Source organism: Oryzias latipes, chromosome 12 (genome assembly GCF_002234675.1).
Source record: "Oryzias latipes chromosome 12, ASM223467v1".
Classification (NCBI taxonomy): Eukaryota; Metazoa; Chordata; class Actinopteri; order Beloniformes; family Adrianichthyidae; genus Oryzias; species Oryzias latipes.
The window spans coordinates 21048345-21070223 of NC_019870.2; positions in this window are offsets into that span (position 1 = coordinate 21048345).

Genomic DNA, 21879 nt, shown 5'->3' on the forward strand with positions numbered 1-21879 from the left:
AATGTGACCAGAAACCAGACCTTTTTTGAACTACAAATGAGATTTTTGCCTTTTGAGTGTATTTGAGCTCAAAAAGGATTTTATCACTCAAAAGTGTCAAATGTGTCAAAAAGGCATTTTTTTTCACTCAAAATTGCTATAAGAGTCAAAAAAGCATTTTGGCTCAAATTCTGACTGTATTGACTTTTCAACTTAAAATGTGACCAAAAAACAGCACTTTTTTAAACTACAAATGAGATTTTTGGCTCAAATTCTAACCGTTTTGACTGACCAACTTGAAATGTGACCAAAAAACAACACTTTTTTGAACTAAATATCAAATCTTTATCTTTGATTGTATTTGAGCTCAAAAATCATCATATAACTCAAAAGGGCCAAATGTGTCGAAAAGCATTTTTTTCACTCAAAAGTGCTATAAGAGTCAAAAAAGCATTTTGGCTGAAATTCTGACTGTTTTGACTTTTCAACCTGAAATGTGACCAAAAACAGCACTTTTTTGAACTAAATATCAAATCTTTATCTTTGAGTGTATTTGAGTTAAAAAATCATCTTATAACTCAAAAGGGCCAAATGAGTCGAAAAAGCATTTTTTTCACTCAAAAGCACTAAAAGTGTCAAAAAAGCATTTTGGCTCAAATTCTGACTGTTTTGACTTTTGAACTCGAAATGTGATCAAAAGACTGCTGTTTTTTGAACTACAGATGAGATTTTTGCCTTTTGGCTAAAATTTGAACAGTTTTGACTGTCAACTTGAAATGTGACCAAAAAAACAGCAGTTTTTTAAACTACATATGAGATCTTTGCATTTTGAGTGCGTTTTGGATTCAAAAATCAATTTGTTACTCAAAAGCACTAAAAGTGTCCAAAAAAGCATTTTTGCTCAAATTCTGACTGTTTTGACTTTTGAACTTGAAATGTGACCAAAAACAACAGCTGTTTTTTGAACTTTAGGTGAGATCTTTGCTTTTTGAGTGCGTTTTGGTTTCAAAAATCATTTTGTCACTCAAAAGCACTAAAACTGTCAAAAAAGCATTTTGCTCAAATTCTGACTGTTTTGTCTTTTGAACTTGAAATGTGACCAAAAACTACAGCTTTTTTTTGAACTTTAGGTGAGATCTTTGCTTTTTGAGTGTGTTTTGGTTTCAAAAATCATTTTGTTACTCAAAAGTACTAAAACTGTCAAAAAAGCATTTTGTCTCAAATTCTGACTGTTTTAACTTTTGAACTTGAAATGTGACAAAAAAACAACAGCTCTTTTTTGAACTTTAGGTGAGATCTTTGCTTTTTGAGTGCGTTTTGGTTTCAAAAATCATTATGTTACTCAAAAGTATTAAAAGTGTCAAAAAAGCATTTTGGCTCAAATTCTGACTGTTTTGACTTTTCAACCTGAAATGTGACCAAAAACAACAGCTCTTTTTTGAACTTTAGGTGAGATCTTTGCTTTTTTAGTGTGTTTTGGTTTCAAAAATCATTTTGTCACTCAAAAGTACTAAAAGTGTGAAAAAAGCATTTTAGCTCAAATTCTGACTGTTTTGACACTTCAACTTGAAATGTGACCAAAAAACAGCAGTTTTTTAAACTACATATGAGATCTTTGCATTTTGAGTGCGTTTTGGTTTCAAAAATCATTTTGTTACTCAAAAGCACTAAAAGTGTGAAAAAACCATTCTGGCCCAAATTCTGACTGTTTTGACTTTTGAACTTGAAATGTGACCAAAAAACTGCTCTTTTTTGAACTACAGATGAGATTTTTGCCTTTTGGCTCAAATTCTGACTGTTTTGACTTTTCAACTTAAAATGTGAACAACAAAAAGCAGTTTTTTAAACTACATATGAGATCTTTGCATTTTGAGTGCGTTTTGGTTTCAAAAATCATTTTGTTACTCAAAAGCACTAAAAGTGTCAAAAAAGCATTTTGTCTCAAATTCTGACTGTTTTGACTTTTGAACTTGAAATGTGACCAAAAAAAAGGAGTTTTTGAAACTACACATGAGATCTTTGCATTTTGAGTGCGTTTTGGTTTCAAAAATCATTTTGTTACTCAAAAGTACTAAAAGTGTCAAAAAAGCATTTTGGCTCAAATTCTGACTGTTTTGACTTTTGAACTTGAAATGTGACCAAAAACAACAGCTCTTTTTTGAACTTTAGGTGAGATCTTTGCTTTTTAAGTGCGTTTAGGTTTCAAAAATCATTTTGTCACTCAAAAGTATTAAAAGTGTCAAGAAAGCATTTTGGCTAAAATTCTGACTGTTTTGACACTTCAACTTGAAATGTGACCAAAAAAAGTAGTTTTTTAAACTACATATGAGATCTTTGCATTTTGAGTGCGTTTTGGTTTCAAAAATCATTTTGTTACTCAAAAGTACTAAAAGTGTCAAAAAAGCATTTTGGCTCAAATTCTGACTGTTTTGACTTTTGAACTTGAAATGTGACCAAAAACAACAGCTCTTTTTTGAACTTTAGGTGAGATCCTTGCTTTTTGAGTGTGTTTTGGTTTCAAAAATCATTTTGTCACTCAAAAGTACTAAAAGTGTCAAAAAAGCATTTTGGCTAAAATTCTGACTGTTTTGACTTTTGAACTTGAAATGTGACCAAAAAACAGCTCTTTTTTGAACTACAGATGAGATTTTTGCCTTTTGGCTCAAATTTGAACAGTTTTGACTTTTCAACTTGAAATGTGACCAAAAAACAACACTTTTTTTGAAATACACATCAAATATTTATCTTTTGAGTGCGTTTTGGTTTCAAAAATCATTTTGTTACTCAAAAGTACTAAAAGTGTCAAAAAAGCATTTTGTCTCAAATTCTGACAGTTTTAACTTTTGAACTTGAAATGTAACAAAAAAACAACAGCTCTTTTTTGAACTTTAGGTGAGATCTTTGCTTTTTTAGTGTGTTTTGGTTTCAAAAATCATTTTGTCACTCAAAAGTACTAAAAGTGTGAAAAAAGCATTTTAGCTCAAATTCTGACTGTTTTGACACTTCAACTTGAAATGTGACCAAAAAACAGCAGTTTTTTAAACTACATATGAGATCTTTGCATTTTGAGTGCGTTTTGGTTTCAAAAATCATTTTGTTACTCAAAAGCACTAAAAGTGTGAAAAAACCATTCTGGCCCAAATTCTGACTGTTTTGACTTTTGAACTTGAAATGTGACCAAAAAACTGCTCTTTTTTGAACTACAGATGAGATTTTTGCCTTTTGGCTCAAATTCTGACTGTTTTGACTTTTCAACTTAAAATGTGAACAACAAAAAGCAGTTTTTTAAACTACATATGAGATCTTTGCATTTTGAGTGCGTTTTGGTTTCAAAAATCATTTTGTTACTCAAAAGCACTAAAAGTGTCAAAAAAGCATTTTGTCTCAAATTCTGACTGTTTTGACTTTTGAACTTGAAATGTGACCAAAAAAAAGGAGTTTTTGAAACTACACATGAGATCTTTGCATTTTGAGTGCGTTTTGGTTTCAAAAATCATTTTGTTACTCAAAAGTACTAAAAGTGTCAAAAAAGCATTTTGGCTCAAATTCTGACTGTTTTGACTTTTGAACTTGAAATGTGACCAAAAACAACAGCTCTTTTTTGAACTTTAGGTGAGATCTTTGCTTTTTAAGTGCGTTTAGGTTTCAAAAATCATTTTGTCACTCAAAAGTATTAAAAGTGTCAAGAAAGCATTTTGGCTAAAATTCTGACTGTTTTGACACTTCAACTTGAAATGTGACCAAAAAAAGTAGTTTTTTAAACTACATATGAGATCTTTGCATTTTGAGTGCGTTTTGGTTTCAAAAATCATTTTGTTACTCAAAAGTACTAAAAGTGTCAAAAAAGCATTTTGGCTCAAATTCTGACTGTTTTGACTTTTGAACTTGAAATGTGACCAAAAACAACAGCTCTTTTTTGAACTTTAGGTGAGATCCTTGCTTTTTGAGTGTGTTTTGGTTTCAAAAATCATTTTGTCACTCAAAAGTACTAAAAGTGTCAAAAAAGCATTTTGGCTAAAATTCTGACTGTTTTGACTTTTGAACTTGAAATGTGACCAAAAAACAGCTCTTTTTTGAACTACAGATGAGATTTTTGCCTTTTGGCTCAAATTTGAACAGTTTTGACTTTTCAACTTGAAATGTGACCAAAAAACAACACTTTTTTTGAAATACACATCAAATATTTATCTTTTGAGTGCGTTTTGGTTTCAAAAATCATTTTGTTACTCAAAAGTACTAAAAGTGTCAAAAAAGCATTTTGTCTCAAATTCTGACAGTTTTAACTTTTGAACTTGAAATGTGACAAAAAAACAACAGCTCTTTTTTGAACTTTAGGTGAGATCTTTGCTTTTTGAGTGCGTTTTGGTTTCAAAAATCATTCTGTCACTCAAAAGTGCTATAAGAGTCAAAAAAGCATTTTGGCTCAAATTCTGACTGTTTTGACTTTTAAACCTGAAATGTGACCAAAAAACAGCACTTTTTTAAACTACAAATGAGATTTTTGGCTCAAATTCTAACAGTTTTGACTGACCAACTTGAAATGTGACCAAAAACCAACACTTTTTTTGAAATACACATCAAATCTTTATCTTTTGAGTGCGTTTTGGTTTCAAAAATCATTTTGTTACTCAAAAGTACTAAAAGTGTCAAAAAAGCATTTTGGCTCAAATTCTGACTGTTTTGTCTTTTGAACTTGAAATGTGACCAAAAACAACAGCTCTTTTTTGAACTTTAGGTGAGATCTTTGCTTTTTGAGTGTGTTTTGGTTTCAAAAATCATTTTGTTACTTAAAAGTACTAAATGTGTCAAAAAAGCATTTTGTCTCAAATTCTGACTGTTTTAACTTTTGAACTTGAAATGTGACCAAAAAAAAGGAGTTTTTGAAACTACATATGAGATCTTTGCATTTTGAGTGCGTTTTGGTTTCAAAAATCATTTTGTTACTCAAAAGTACTAAAAGTGTCAAAAAAGCATTTTGGCTCAAATTCTGACTGTTTTGACTTTTGAACTTGAAATGTGACCAAAAACAACAGCTCTTTTTTGAACTTTAGGTGAGATCTTTGCTTTTTGAGTGTGTTTTGGTTTCAAAAATCATTTTGTCACTCAAAAGTACTAAAAGTGTGAAAAAAGCATTTTGGCTCAAATTCTGACTGTTTTGACTTTTGAACTCAAAATGTGACCAAAAAACAGCTCTTTTTTGAACTACAGATGAGATTTTTGCCTTTTGGCTCAAATTTGAACAGTTTTGACTTTTCAACTTGAAATGTGACCAAAAAACAACACTTTTTTTGAAATACACATCAAATCTTTATCTTTTGAGTGCGTTTTGGTTTCAAAAATCATTTTGTTACTCAAAAGTACTGTCAAAAAAGCATTTTGGCTCAAATTCTGACTGTTTTGTCTTTTGAACTTGAAATGTGACCAAAAACAACAGCTTTTTTTTGAACTTTAGGTGAGATCTTTGCTTTTTGAGTGTGTTTTGGTTTCAAAAATCATTTTGTTACTCAAAAGTACTAAAAGTGTCAAAATGCATTTTGGCTCAAATTCTGACTGTTTTGACTTTTCAACCTGAAATGTGACCAAAAAACAGCACTTTTTTAAACAAAAAAATGAGATTTTTGGCTTTTGGCTCAAATTCTAACAGTTTTGACTGACCAACTTGAAATGTGACCAAAAAACAACACTTTTTTGAACTACACATCAAATCTTTATCTTTGAGTGTGTTTTGTGTTCAAAAATCATTTTGTCACTAAAAAGTGCTTAAACTGTCAAAAAAGCATTTTTGTCACTTAAAAGTGCCAAAAGTGTGGAAAACATGCATTTTTCACTCAAATTTTACTCTTTTGACATTTCAACCTGGAATATGACCAAAAAACAGCACTTTTTTAAACTACAAATTAGATTTTTGGCTTTGAATGTGTTTTGTGTTCAAAAATCATTTTGTCACTGAAAAGTGCTAAAACTGTCAAAAAAGCATTTTTGTCACTTAAAAGTGCCAAAAGTGTGGAGAAAAAGCATTTTGGCTCAAATTTTACTCTTTTGACATTTCAACTTGAAATATGACCAAAAAACAGCACTTTTTTAAACTACAAATGAGATTTTTGGCTCAAATTCTAACCGTTTTGACTGACCAACTTGAAATGTGACCAAAAAACAACACTTTTTTGAACTAAATATCAAATCTTTATCTTTGATTGTATTTGAGCTCAAAAATCATGTTATAACTCAAAAGGGCCAAATGTGTCGAAAAAATATTTTTTTCACTCAAAAGTGCTATAAGAGTCAAAAAAGCATTTTGGCTCAAATTCTGACTGTTTTGACTTTTCAACCTGAAATGTGACCAAAAAACAGCACTTTTTTAAACTACAAATGAGATTTTTGGCTCAAATTCTAACAGTTTTGACTGACCAACTTGAAATGTGACCAAAAAACAACACTTTTTTTGAAATACACATCAAATCTTTATCTTTTGAGTGCGTTTTGGTTTCAAAAATCATTTTGTTACTCAAAAGTACTGTCAAAAAAGCATTTTGGCTCAAATTCTGACTGTTTTGTCTTTTGAACTTGAAATGTGACCAAAAACAACAGCTTTTTTTTGAACTTTAGGTGAGATCTTTGCTTTTTGAGTGTGTTTTGGTTTCAAAAATCATTTTGTTACTCAAAAGTACTAAAAGTGTCAAAATGCATTTTGGCTCAAATTCTGACTGTTTTGACTTTTCAACCTGAAATGTGACCAAAAAACAGCACTTTTTTAAACAAAAAAATGAGATTTTTGGCTTTTGGCTCAAATTCTAACAGTTTTGACTGACCAACTTGAAATGTGACCAAAAAACAACACTTTTTTGAACTACACATCAAATCTTTATCTTTGAGTGTGTTTTGTGTTCAAAAATCATTTTGTCACTAAAAAGTGCTTAAACTGTCAAAAAAGCATTTTTGTCACTTAAAAGTGCCAAAAGTGTGGAAAACATGCATTTTTCACTCAAATTTTACTCTTTTGACATTTCAACCTGAAATATGACCAAAAAACAGCACTTTTTTAAACTACAAATTAGATTTTTGGCTTTGAATGTGTTTTGTGTTCAAAAATCATTTTGTCACTGAAAAGTGCTAAAACTGTCAAAAAAGCATTTTTGTCACTTAAAAGTGCCAAAAGTGTGGAGAAAAAGCATTTTGGCTCAAATTTTACTCTTTTGACATTTCAACTTGAAATATGACCAAAAAACAGCACTTTTTTAAACTACAAATGAGATTTTTGGCTCAAATTCTAACCGTTTTGACTGACCAACTTGAAATGTGACCAAAAAACAACACTTTTTTGAACTAAATATCAAATCTTTATCTTTGATTGTATTTGAGCTCAAAAATCATGTTATAACTCAAAAGGGCCAAATGTGTCGAAAAAATATTTTTTTCACTCAAAAGTGCTATAAGAGTCAAAAAAGCATTTTGGCTCAAATTCTGACTGTTTTGACTTTTCAACCTGAAATGTGACCAAAAAACAGCACTTTTTTAAACTACAAATGAGATTTTTGGCTCAAATTCTAACAGTTTTGACTGACCAACTTGAAATGTGACCAAAAAACAACACTTTTTTGAACTAAATATCAAATCTTTATCTTTGAGTGTGTTTTGTGTTCAAAAATCATTTTGTCACTGAAAAGTGCTAAAACTGTCAAAAAAGCATTTTTGTCACTTAAAAGTGCCAAAAGTGTGGGAAAAAAGCATTTTTCACTCAAATTTTACTCTTTTGACTTTTCAACTTGAAATATGACCAAATAACAACACTTTTTTGAACTACAAATGAGATCTTTTGCTTTTGAGTGCGTTTTGTTTTCAAAAATCATTCTGTCACTCAAAAGTACTAAAAGTGTCCAAAAAAACATTTTGGCTCAAATTCTGACAGTTTTGACTTTTCATCTTGAAATGTGACCAAAAAACAACACTTTTTTGAACTACAAATGAGATCTTTAGCTTTTGAGTGCGTTTTGTTTTAAAAAATAATTTTGCCACTCAAAAGTACTAAAAGTGTCAAAATGCATTTTGGCTCAAATTCGGACTGTTTTGACTTCTCAACTTGAAATGTGACCAGAAACCAGACCTTTTTTGAACTACAAATGAGATTTTTGCCTTTTGAGAACATTTGTGCTCAAAAAGGATTTTATCACTCAAAAGTGTCAAATGTGTCAAAAAAGCATTTTTTTCCCTCAAAAGTGCTATAACGGTCAAAAAAGCATTTTGGCTCAAATTCTGACTGTTTTGACTTTTCATCCTGAAATGTGACCAAAAAACAGCACTTTTTAAACTACAAATTAGATTTTTGGCTTTTGGCTCAAATTCTAACCGTTTTGACTGACCAACTTGAAATGTGACCAAAAAACAACACTTTTTTGAACTAAATATCAAATCTTTATCTTTGAGTGTGTTTTGTGTTCAAAAATCATTTTGTCACTGAAAAGTACTAAAACTGTCAAAAAAGCATTTTTGTCACTTAAAAGTGCCAAAAGTGTGGAAAAAAAGCATTTTTTACTCAAATTTTACTCTTTTGACTTTTCAACTTGAAATATGACCAAATAACAACACTTTTTTGAACTACAAATGAGATCATTTGCTTTTGAGTGCGTTTTGTTTTCAAAAATCATTCTGTCACTCAAAAGTACTAAAAGTGTCAAAAAAACATTTTGGCTCAAATTCTGACAGTTTTGACTTTTCATCTTGAAATGTGACCAAAAAACAACACTTTAATGAACTACAAATGAGATGTTTAGCTTTTGAGTGCGTTTTGTTTTGAAAAATAATTTTGTCACTCAAATTTACTAAAAGTGTCAAAATGCATTTTGGCTCAAATTCTGACTGTTTTGACTTCTCAAATTGAAATGTGACCAGAAACCAGACCTTTTTTGAACTACAAATGAGATTTTTGCCTTTTGAGTGTATTTGAGCTCAAAAAGGATTTTATCACTCAAAAGTGTCAAATGTGTCAAAAAGGCATTTTTTTTCACTCAAAATTGCTATAAGAGTCAAAAAAGCATTTTGGCTCAAATTCTGACTGTATTGACTTTTCAACTTAAAATGTGACCAAAAAACAGCACTTTTTTAAACTACAAATGAGATTTTTGGCTCAAATTCTAACCGTTTTGACTGACCAACTTGAAATGTGACCAAAAAACAACACTTTTTTGAACTAAATATCAAATCTTTATCTTTGATTGTATTTGAGCTCAAAAATCATCATATAACTCAAAAGGGCCAAATGTGTCGAAAAGCATTTTTTTCACTCAAAAGTGCTATAAGAGTCAAAAAAGCATTTTGGCTGAAATTCTGACTGTTTTGACTTTTCAACCTGAAATGTGACCAAAAACAGCACTTTTTTGAACTAAATATCAAATCTTTATCTTTGAGTGTATTTGAGTTAAAAAATCATCTTATAACTCAAAAGGGCCAAATGAGTCGAAAAAGCATTTTTTTCACTCAAAAGCACTAAAAGTGTCAAAAAAGCATTTTGGCTCAAATTCTGACTGTTTTGACTTTTGAACTCGAAATGTGATCAAAAGACTGCTGTTTTTTGAACTACAGATGAGATTTTTGCCTTTTGGCTAAAATTTGAACAGTTTTGACTGTCAACTTGAAATGTGACCAAAAAAACAGCAGTTTTTTAAACTACATATGAGATCTTTGCATTTTGAGTGCGTTTTGGATTCAAAAATCAATTTGTTACTCAAAAGCACTAAAAGTGTCCAAAAAAGCATTTTTGCTCAAATTCTGACTGTTTTGACTTTTGAACTTGAAATGTGACCAAAAACAACAGCTGTTTTTTGAACTTTAGGTGAGATCTTTGCTTTTTGAGTGCGTTTTGGTTTCAAAAATCATTTTGTCACTCAAAAGCACTAAAACTGTCAAAAAAGCATTTTGCTCAAATTCTGACTGTTTTGTCTTTTGAACTTGAAATGTGACCAAAAACTACAGCTTTTTTTTGAACTTTAGGTGAGATCTTTGCTTTTTGAGTGTGTTTTGGTTTCAAAAATCATTTTGTTACTCAAAAGTACTAAAACTGTCAAAAAAGCATTTTGTCTCAAATTCTGACTGTTTTAACTTTTGAACTTGAAATGTGACAAAAAAACAACAGCTCTTTTTTGAACTTTAGGTGAGATCTTTGCTTTTTGAGTGCGTTTTGGTTTCAAAAATCATTATGTTACTCAAAAGTATTAAAAGTGTCAAAAAAGCATTTTGGCTCAAATTCTGACTGTTTTGACTTTTCAACCTGAAATGTGACCAAAAACAACAGCTCTTTTTTGAACTTTAGGTGAGATCTTTGCTTTTTTAGTGTGTTTTGGTTTCAAAAATCATTTTGTCACTCAAAAGTACTAAAAGTGTGAAAAAAGCATTTTAGCTCAAATTCTGACTGTTTTGACACTTCAACTTGAAATGTGACCAAAAAACAGCAGTTTTTTAAACTACATATGAGATCTTTGCATTTTGAGTGCGTTTTGGTTTCAAAAATCATTTTGTTACTCAAAAGCACTAAAAGTGTGAAAAAACCATTCTGGCCCAAATTCTGACTGTTTTGACTTTTGAACTTGAAATGTGACCAAAAAACTGCTCTTTTTTGAACTACAGATGAGATTTTTGCCTTTTGGCTCAAATTCTGACTGTTTTGACTTTTCAACTTAAAATGTGAACAACAAAAAGCAGTTTTTTAAACTACATATGAGATCTTTGCATTTTGAGTGCGTTTTGGTTTCAAAAATCATTTTGTTACTCAAAAGCACTAAAAGTGTCAAAAAAGCATTTTGTCTCAAATTCTGACTGTTTTGACTTTTGAACTTGAAATGTGACCAAAAAAAAGGAGTTTTTGAAACTACACATGAGATCTTTGCATTTTGAGTGCGTTTTGGTTTCAAAAATCATTTTGTTACTCAAAAGTACTAAAAGTGTCAAAAAAGCATTTTGGCTCAAATTCTGACTGTTTTGACTTTTGAACTTGAAATGTGACCAAAAACAACAGCTCTTTTTTGAACTTTAGGTGAGATCTTTGCTTTTTAAGTGCGTTTAGGTTTCAAAAATCATTTTGTCACTCAAAAGTATTAAAAGTGTCAAGAAAGCATTTTGGCTAAAATTCTGACTGTTTTGACACTTCAACTTGAAATGTGACCAAAAAAAGTAGTTTTTTAAACTACATATGAGATCTTTGCATTTTGAGTGCGTTTTGGTTTCAAAAATCATTTTGTTACTCAAAAGTACTAAAAGTGTCAAAAAAGCATTTTGGCTCAAATTCTGACTGTTTTGACTTTTGAACTTGAAATGTGACCAAAAACAACAGCTCTTTTTTGAACTTTAGGTGAGATCCTTGCTTTTTGAGTGTGTTTTGGTTTCAAAAATCATTTTGTCACTCAAAAGTACTAAAAGTGTCAAAAAAGCATTTTGGCTAAAATTCTGACTGTTTTGACTTTTGAACTTGAAATGTGACCAAAAAACAGCTCTTTTTTGAACTACAGATGAGATTTTTGCCTTTTGGCTCAAATTTGAACAGTTTTGACTTTTCAACTTGAAATGTGACCAAAAAACAACACTTTTTTTGAAATACACATCAAATATTTATCTTTTGAGTGCGTTTTGGTTTCAAAAATCATTTTGTTACTCAAAAGTACTAAAAGTGTCAAAAAAGCATTTTGTCTCAAATTCTGACAGTTTTAACTTTTGAACTTGAAATGTAACAAAAAAACAACAGCTCTTTTTTGAACTTTAGGTGAGATCTTTGCTTTTTTAGTGTGTTTTGGTTTCAAAAATCATTTTGTCACTCAAAAGTACTAAAAGTGTGAAAAAAGCATTTTAGCTCAAATTCTGACTGTTTTGACACTTCAACTTGAAATGTGACCAAAAAACAGCAGTTTTTTAAACTACATATGAGATCTTTGCATTTTGAGTGCGTTTTGGTTTCAAAAATCATTTTGTTACTCAAAAGCACTAAAAGTGTGAAAAAACCATTCTGGCCCAAATTCTGACTGTTTTGACTTTTGAACTTGAAATGTGACCAAAAAACTGCTCTTTTTTGAACTACAGATGAGATTTTTGCCTTTTGGCTCAAATTCTGACTGTTTTGACTTTTCAACTTAAAATGTGAACAACAAAAAGCAGTTTTTTAAACTACATATGAGATCTTTGCATTTTGAGTGCGTTTTGGTTTCAAAAATCATTTTGTTACTCAAAAGCACTAAAAGTGTCAAAAAAGCATTTTGTCTCAAATTCTGACTGTTTTGACTTTTGAACTTGAAATGTGACCAAAAAAAAGGAGTTTTTGAAACTACACATGAGATCTTTGCATTTTGAGTGCGTTTTGGTTTCAAAAATCATTTTGTTACTCAAAAGTACTAAAAGTGTCAAAAAAGCATTTTGGCTCAAATTCTGACTGTTTTGACTTTTGAACTTGAAATGTGACCAAAAACAACAGCTCTTTTTTGAACTTTAGGTGAGATCTTTGCTTTTTAAGTGCGTTTAGGTTTCAAAAATCATTTTGTCACTCAAAAGTATTAAAAGTGTCAAGAAAGCATTTTGGCTAAAATTCTGACTGTTTTGACACTTCAACTTGAAATGTGACCAAAAAAAGTAGTTTTTTAAACTACATATGAGATCTTTGCATTTTGAGTGCGTTTTGGTTTCAAAAATCATTTTGTTACTCAAAAGTACTAAAAGTGTCAAAAAAGCATTTTGGCTCAAATTCTGACTGTTTTGACTTTTGAACTTGAAATGTGACCAAAAACAACAGCTCTTTTTTGAACTTTAGGTGAGATCCTTGCTTTTTGAGTGTGTTTTGGTTTCAAAAATCATTTTGTCACTCAAAAGTACTAAAAGTGTCAAAAAAGCATTTTGGCTAAAATTCTGACTGTTTTGACTTTTGAACTTGAAATGTGACCAAAAAACAGCTCTTTTTTGAACTACAGATGAGATTTTTGCCTTTTGGCTCAAATTTGAACAGTTTTGACTTTTCAACTTGAAATGTGACCAAAAAACAACACTTTTTTTGAAATACACATCAAATATTTATCTTTTGAGTGCGTTTTGGTTTCAAAAATCATTTTGTTACTCAAAAGTACTAAAAGTGTCAAAAAAGCATTTTGTCTCAAATTCTGACAGTTTTAACTTTTGAACTTGAAATGTGACAAAAAAACAACAGCTCTTTTTTGAACTTTAGGTGAGATCTTTGCTTTTTGAGTGCGTTTTGGTTTCAAAAATCATTATGTTACTCAAAAGTATTAAAAGTGTCAAAAAAGCATTTTGGCTCAAATTCTGACTGTTTTGACTTTTCAACCTGAAATGTGACCAAAAAACAGCACTTTTTTAAACTAAAAAATGAGATTTTTGGCTTTTGGCTCAAATTCTAACAGTTTTGACTGACCAACTTGAAATGTGACCAAAAAACAACACTTTTTTGAACTACACATCAAATCTTTATCTTTGAGTGTGTTTTGTGTTCAAAAATCATTTTGTCACTAAAAAGTGCTTAAACTGTCAAAAAAGCATTTTTGTCACTTAAAAGTGCCAAAAGTGTGGAAAACATGCATTTTTCACTCAAATTTTACTCTTTTGACATTTCAACCTGAAATATGACCAAATAACAACACTTTTTTGAAACTACATATGAGATCTTTTGCTTTTGAGTGCGTTTTGTTTTCAAAAATCATTCTGTCACTCAAAAGTGCTATAAGAGTCAAAAAAGCATTTTGGCTCAAATTCTGACTGTTTTGACTTTTAAACCTGAAATGTGACCAAAAAACAGCACTTTTTTAAACTACAAATGAGATTTTTGGCTCAAATTCTAACAGTTTTGACTGACCAACTTGAAATGTGACCAAAAACCAACACTTTTTTTGAAATACACATCAAATCTTTATCTTTTGAGTGCGTTTTGGTTTCAAAAATCATTTTGTTACTCAAAAGTACTAAAAGTGTCAAAAAAGCATTTTGGCTCAAATTCTGACTGTTTTGTCTTTTGAACTTGAAATGTGACCAAAAACAACAGCTCTTTTTTGAACTTTAGGTGAGATCTTTGCTTTTTGAGTGTGTTTTGGTTTCAAAAATCATTTTGTTACTTAAAAGTACTAAATGTGTCAAAAAAGCATTTTGTCTCAAATTCTGACTGTTTTAACTTTTGAACTTGAAATGTGACCAAAAAAAAGGAGTTTTTGAAACTACATATGAGATCTTTGCATTTTGAGTGCGTTTTGGTTTCAAAAATCATTTTGTTACTCAAAAGTACTAAAAGTGTCAAAAAAGCATTTTGGCTCAAATTCTGACTGTTTTGACTTTTGAACTTGAAATGTGACCAAAAACAACAGCTCTTTTTTGAACTTTAGGTGAGATCTTTGCTTTTTGAGTGTGTTTTGGTTTCAAAAATCATTTTGTCACTCAAAAGTACTAAAAGTGTGAAAAAAGCATTTTGGCTCAAATTCTGACTGTTTTGACTTTTGAACTCAAAATGTGACCAAAAAACAGCTCTTTTTTGAACTACAGATGAGATTTTTGCCTTTTGGCTCAAATTTGAACAGTTTTGACTTTTCAACTTGAAATGTGACCAAAAAACAACACTTTTTTTGAAATACACATCAAATCTTTATCTTTTGAGTGCGTTTTGGTTTCAAAAATCATTTTGTTACTCAAAAGTACTGTCAAAAAAGCATTTTGGCTCAAATTCTGACTGTTTTGTCTTTTGAACTTGAAATGTGACCAAAAACAACAGCTTTTTTTTGAACTTTAGGTGAGATCTTTGCTTTTTGAGTGTGTTTTGGTTTCAAAAATCATTTTGTTACTCAAAAGTACTAAAAGTGTCAAAATGCATTTTGGCTCAAATTCTGACTGTTTTGACTTTTCAACCTGAAATGTGACCAAAAAACAGCACTTTTTTAAACAAAAAAATGAGATTTTTGGCTTTTGGCTCAAATTCTAACAGTTTTGACTGACCAACTTGAAATGTGACCAAAAAACAACACTTTTTTGAACTACACATCAAATCTTTATCTTTGAGTGTGTTTTGTGTTCAAAAATCATTTTGTCACTAAAAAGTGCTTAAACTGTCAAAAAAGCATTTTTGTCACTTAAAAGTGCCAAAAGTGTGGAAAACATGCATTTTTCACTCAAATTTTACTCTTTTGACATTTCAACCTGGAATATGACCAAAAAACAGCACTTTTTTAAACTACAAATTAGATTTTTGGCTTTGAATGTGTTTTGTGTTCAAAAATCATTTTGTCACTGAAAAGTGCTAAAACTGTCAAAAAAGCATTTTTGTCACTTAAAAGTGCCAAAAGTGTGGAGAAAAAGCATTTTGGCTCAAATTTTACTCTTTTGACATTTCAACTTGAAATATGACCAAAAAACAGCACTTTTTTAAACTACAAATGAGATTTTTGGCTCAAATTCTAACCGTTTTGACTGACCAACTTGAAATGTGACCAAAAAACAACACTTTTTTGAACTAAATATCAAATCTTTATCTTTGATTGTATTTGAGCTCAAAAATCATGTTATAACTCAAAAGGGCCAAATGTGTCGAAAAAATATTTTTTTCACTCAAAAGTGCTATAAGAGTCAAAAAAGCATTTTGGCTCAAATTCTGACTGTTTTGACTTTTCAACCTGAAATGTGACCAAAAAACAGCACTTTTTTAAACTACAAATGAGATTTTTGGCTCAAATTCTAACAGTTTTGACTGACCAACTTGAAATGTGACCAAAAAACAACACTTTTTTTGAAATACACATCAAATCTTTATCTTTTGAGTGCGTTTTGGTTTCAAAAATCATTTTGTTACTCAAAAGTACTGTCAAAAAAGCATTTTGGCTCAAATTCTGACTGTTTTGTCTTTTGAACTTGAAATGTGACCAAAAACAACAGCTTTTTTTTGAACTTTAGGTGAGATCTTTGCTTTTTGAGTGTGTTTTGGTTTCAAAAATCATTTTGTTACTCAAAAGTACTAAAAGTGTCAAAATGCATTTTGGCTCAAATTCTGACTGTTTTGACTTTTCAACCTGAAATGTGACCAAAAAACAGCACTTTTTTAAACAAAAAAATGAGATTTTTGGCTTTTGGCTCAAATTCTAACAGTTTTGACTGACCAACTTGAAATGTGACCAAAAAACAACACTTTTTTGAACTACACATCAAATCTTTATCTTTGAGTGTGTTTTGTGTTCAAAAATCATTTTGTCACTAAAAAGTGCTTAAACTGTCAAAAAAGCATTTTTGTCACTTAAAAGTGCCAAAAGTGTGGAAAACATGCATTTTTCACTCAAATTTTACTCTTTTGACATTTCAACCTGAAATATGACCAAAAAACAGCACTTTTTTAAACTACAAATTAGATTTTTGGCTTTGAATGTGTTTTGTGTTCAAAAATCATTTTGTCACTGAAAAGTGCTAAAACTGTCAAAAAAGCATTTTTGTCACTTAAAAGTGCCAAAAGTGTGGAGAAAAAGCATTTTGGCTCAAATTTTACTCTTTTGACATTTCAACTTGAAATATGACCAAAAAACAGCACTTTTTTAAACTACAAATGAGATTTTTGGCTCAAATTCTAACCGTTTTGACTGACCAACTTGAAATGTGACCAAAAAACAACACTTTTTTGAACTAAATATCAAATCTTTATCTTTGATTGTATTTGAGCTCAAAAATCATGTTATAACTCAAAAGGGCCAAATGTGTCGAAAAAATATTTTTTTCACTCAAAAGTGCTATAAGAGTCAAAAAAGCATTTTGGCTCAAATTCTGACTGTTTTGACTTTTCAACCTGAAATGTGACCAAAAAACAGCACTTTTTTAAACTACAAATGAGATTTTTGGCTCAAATTCTAACAGTTTTGACTGACCAACTTGAAATGTGACCAAAAAACAACACTTTTTTGAACTAAATATCAAATCTTTATCTTTGAGTGTGTTTTGTGTTCAAAAATCATTTTGTCACTGAAAAGTGCTAAAACTGTCAAAAAAGCATTTTTGTCACTTAAAAGTGCCAAAAGTGTGGGAAAAAAGCATTTTTCACTCAAATTTTACTCTTTTGACTTTTCAACTTGAAATATGACCAAATAACAACACTTTTTTGAACTACAAATGAGATCTTTTGCTTTTGAGTGCGTTTTGTTTTCAAAAATCATTCTGTCACTCAAAAGTACTAAAAGTGTCCAAAAAAACATTTTGGCTCAAATTCTGACAGTTTTGACTTTTCATCTTGAAATGTGACCAAAAAACAACACTTTTTTGAACTACAAATGAGATCTTTAGCTTTTGAGTGCGTTTTGTTTTAAAAAATAATTTTGCCACTCAAAAGTACTAAAAGTGTCAAAATGCATTTTGGCTCAAATTCGGACTGTTTTGACTTCTCAACTTGAAATGTGACCAGAAACCAGACCTTTTTTGAACTACAAATGAGATTTTTGCCTTTTGAGAACATTTGTGCTCAAAAAGGATTTTATCACTCAAAAGTGTCAAATGTGTCAAAAAAGCATTTTTTTCCCTCAAAAGTGCTATAACGGTCAAAAAAGCATTTTGGCTCAAATTCTGACTGTTTTGACTTTTCATCCTGAAATGTGACCAAAAAACAGCACTTTTTAAACTACAAATTAGATTTTTGGCTTTTGGCTCAAATTCTAACCGTTTTGACTGACCAACTTGAAATGTGACCAAAAAACAACACTTTTTTGAACTAAATATCAAATCTTTATCTTTGAGTGTGTTTTGTGTTCAAAAATCATTTTGTCACTGAAAAGTACTAAAACTGTCAAAAAAGCATTTTTGTCACTTAAAAGTGCCAAAAGTGTGGAAAAAAAGCATTTTTTACTCAAATTTTACTCTTTTGACTTTTCAACTTGAAATATGACCAAATAACAACACTTTTTTGAACTACAAATGAGATCATTTGCTTTTGAGTGCGTTTTGTTTTCAAAAATCATTCTGTCACTCAAAAGTACTAAAAGTGTCAAAAAAACATTTTGGCTCAAATTCTGACAGTTTTGACTTTTCATCTTGAAATGTGACCAAAAAACAACACTTTAATGAACTACAAATGAGATGTTTAGCTTTTGAGTGCGTTTTGTTTTGAAAAATAATTTTGTCACTCAAATTTACTAAAAGTGTCAAAATGCATTTTGGCTCAAATTCTGACTGTTTTGACTTCTCAAATTGAAATGTGACCAGAAACCAGACCTTTTTTGAACTACAAATGAGATTTTTGCCTTTTGAGTGTATTTGAGCTCAAAAAGGATTTTATCACTCAAAAGTGTCAAATGTGTCAAAAAAGCATTTTTTTTCACTCAAAATTGCTATAAGAGTCAAAAAAGCATTTTGGCTCAAATTCTGACTGTATTGACTTTTCAACTTAAAATGTGACCAAAAAACAGCACTTTTTTAAACTACAAATGAGATTTTTGGCTCAAATTCTAACCGTTTTGACTGACCAACTTGAAATGTGACCAAAAAACAACACTTTTTTGAACTAAATATCAAATCTTTATCTTTGATTGTATTTGAGCTCAAAAATCATCATATAACTCAAAAGGGCCAAATGTGTCGAAAAGCATTTTTTTCACTCAAAAGTGCTATAAGAGTCAAAAAAGCATTTTGGCTGAAATTCTGACTGTTTTGACTTTTCAACCTGAAATGTGACCAAAAACAGCACTTTTTTGAACTAAATATCAAATCTTTATCTTTGAGTGTATTTGAGTTAAAAAATCATCTTATAACTCAAAAGGGCCAAATGAGTCGAAAAAGCATTTTTTTCACTCAAAAGCACTAAAAGTGTCAAAAAAGCATTTTGGCTCAAATTCTGACTGTTTTGACTTTTGAACTCGAAATGTGATCAAAAGACTGCTGTTTTTTGAACTACAGATGAGATTTTTGCCTTTTGGCTAAAATTTGAACAGTTTTGACTGTCAACTTGAAATGTGACCAAAAAAACAGCAGTTTTTTAAACTACATATGAGATCTTTGCATTTTGAGTGCGTTTTGGATTCAAAAATCAATTTGTTACTCAAAAGCACTAAAAGTGTCCAAAAAAGCATTTTTGCTCAAATTCTGACTGTTTTGACTTTTGAACTTGAAATGTGACCAAAAACAACAGCTGTTTTTTGAACTTTAGGTGAGATCTTTGCTTTTTGAGTGCGTTTTGGTTTCAAAAATCATTTTGTCACTCAAAAGCACTAAAACTGTCAAAAAAGCATTTTGCTCAAATTCTGACTGTTTTGTCTTTTGAACTTGAAATGTGACCAAAAACTACAGCTTTTTTTTGAACTTTAGGTGAGATCTTTGCTTTTTGAGTGTGTTTTGGTTTCAAAAATCATTTTGTTACTCAAAAGTACTAAAACTGTCAAAAAAGCATTTTGTCTCAAATTCTGACTGTTTTAACTTTTGAACTTGAAATGTGACAAAAAAACAACAGCTCTTTTTTGAACTTTAGGTGAGATCTTTGCTTTTTGAGTGCGTTTTGGTTTCAAAAATCATTATGTTACTCAAAAGTATTAAAAGTGTCAAAAAAGCATTTTGGCTCAAATTCTGACTGTTTTGACTTTTCAACCTGAAATGTGACCAAAAACAACAGCTCTTTTTTGAACTTTAGGTGAGATCTTTGCTTTTTTAGTGTGTTTTGGTTTCAAAAATCATTTTGTCACTCAAAAGTACTAAAAGTGTGAAAAAAGCATTTTAGCTCAAATTCTGACTGTTTTGACACTTCAACTTGAAATGTGACCAAAAAACAGCAGTTTTTTAAACTACATATGAGATCTTTGCATTTTGAGTGCGTTTTGGTTTCAAAAATCATTTTGTTACTCAAAAGCACTAAAAGTGTGAAAAAACCATTCTGGCCCAAATTCTGACTGTTTTGACTTTTGAACTTGAAATGTGACCAAAAAACTGCTCTTTTTTGAACTACAGATGAGATTTTTGCCTTTTGGCTCAAATTCTGACTGTTTTGACTTTTCAACTTAAAATGTGAACAACAAAAAGCAGTTTTTTAAACTACATATGAGATCTTTGCATTTTGAGTGCGTTTTGGTTTCAAAAATCATTTTGTTACTCAAAAGCACTAAAAGTGTCAAAAAAGCATTTTGTCTCAAATTCTGACTGTTTTGACTTTTGAACTTGAAATGTGACCAAAAAAAAGGAGTTTTTGAAACTACACATGAGATCTTTGCATTTTGAGTGCGTTTTGGTTTCAAAAATCATTTTGTTACTCAAAAGTACTAAAAGTGTCAAAAAAGCATTTTGGCTCAAATTCTGACTGTTTTGACACTTCAACTTGAAATGTGACCAAAAACAACAGCTCTTTTTTGAACTAGGTGAAATCTTTGCTTTTTGAATGCGTTTTGGTTTCAAAAATCATTTTGTCACTCAAAAGCACTAAAAGTGTCAAAAAAGCATTTTGGCTCAAATTCTGACTGTTTTGACTTTTGAACTTGAAATGTGACCAAAAACAACAGCTCTTTTTTGAACTTTAGGTGAGATCTTTGCTTTTTTAGTGTGTTTTGGTTTCAAAAATCATTTTGTCACTCAAAAGTACTAAAAGTGTCAAAAAAGCATTTTGCCTCAAATTCTGACTGTTTTGACACTTCAACTTGAAATGTGACCAAAAAACAGCAGTTTTTTAAACTACATATGAGATCTTTGCATTTTGAGTGCGTTTTGGTTTCAAAAATCATTTTGTTACTCAAAAGCACTAAAAGTGTGAAAAAAGCATTCTGGCCCAAATTCTGACTGTTTTGACTTTTGAACTTGAAATGTGACCCAAAAAACTGCTCTTTTTTGAACTACAGATGAGATTTTTGCCTTTTGGCTCAAATTCTGACTGTTTTGACTTTTCAACTTAAAATGTGAACAACAAAAAGCAGTTTTTTAAACTACAGATGAGATCTTTGCATTTTGAGTGCGTTTTGGTTTCAAAAATCATTTTGTTACTCAAAAGCACTAAAAGTGTCAAAAAAGCATTTTGGCTCAAATTCTGACTGTTTTGACTTTTGAACTCGAAATGTGATCAAAAGACTGCTCTTTTTTGAACTACAGATTAGATTTTTGCCTTTTGGCTAAAATTTGAACAGTTTTGACTGTCAACTTGAAATGTGACCAAAAAACAGTAGTTTTTTAAACTACATATGAGATCTTTGCATTTTGAGTGCGTTTTGGATTCAAAAATCAATTTGTTACTCAAAAGCACTAAAAGTGTCCAAAAAAGCATTTTTGCTCAAATTCTGACTGTTTTGACTTTTGAACTTGAAATGTGACCAAAAACAACAGCTGTTTTTTGAACTTTAGGTGAGATCTTTGCTTTTTGAGTGCGTTTTGGTTTCAAAAATCATTTTGTCACTCAAAAGCACTAAAACTGTCAAAAAAGCATTTTGGCTCAAATTCTGACTGTTTTGACACTTCAACTTGAAATGTGACCAAAAACAACAGCTCTTTTTTGAACTTTAGGTGAAATCTTTGCTTTTTGAATGCGTTTTGGTTTCAAAAATCATTTTGTCACTCAAAAGCACTAAAACTGTCAAAAAAGCATTTTGGCTCAAATTCTGACTGTTTTGACACTTCAACTTGAAATGTGACCAAAAACAACAGCTCTTTTTTGAACTTTAGGTGAGATCTTTGCTTTTTGAATGCGTTTTGGTTTCAAAAATCATTTTGTCACTCAAAAGCACTAAAAGTGTCAAAAAAGCATTTTGGCTCAAATTCTGACTGTTTTGACTTTTGAACTTGAAATGTGACCAAAAACAACAGCTCTTTTTTGAACTTTAGGTGAGATCTTTGCTTTTTTAGTGTGTTTTGGTTTCAAAAATCATTTTGTCACTCAAAAGTACTAAAAGTGTCAAAAAAGCATTTTGGCTCAAATTCTGACTGTTTTGACACTTCAACTTGAAATGTGACCAA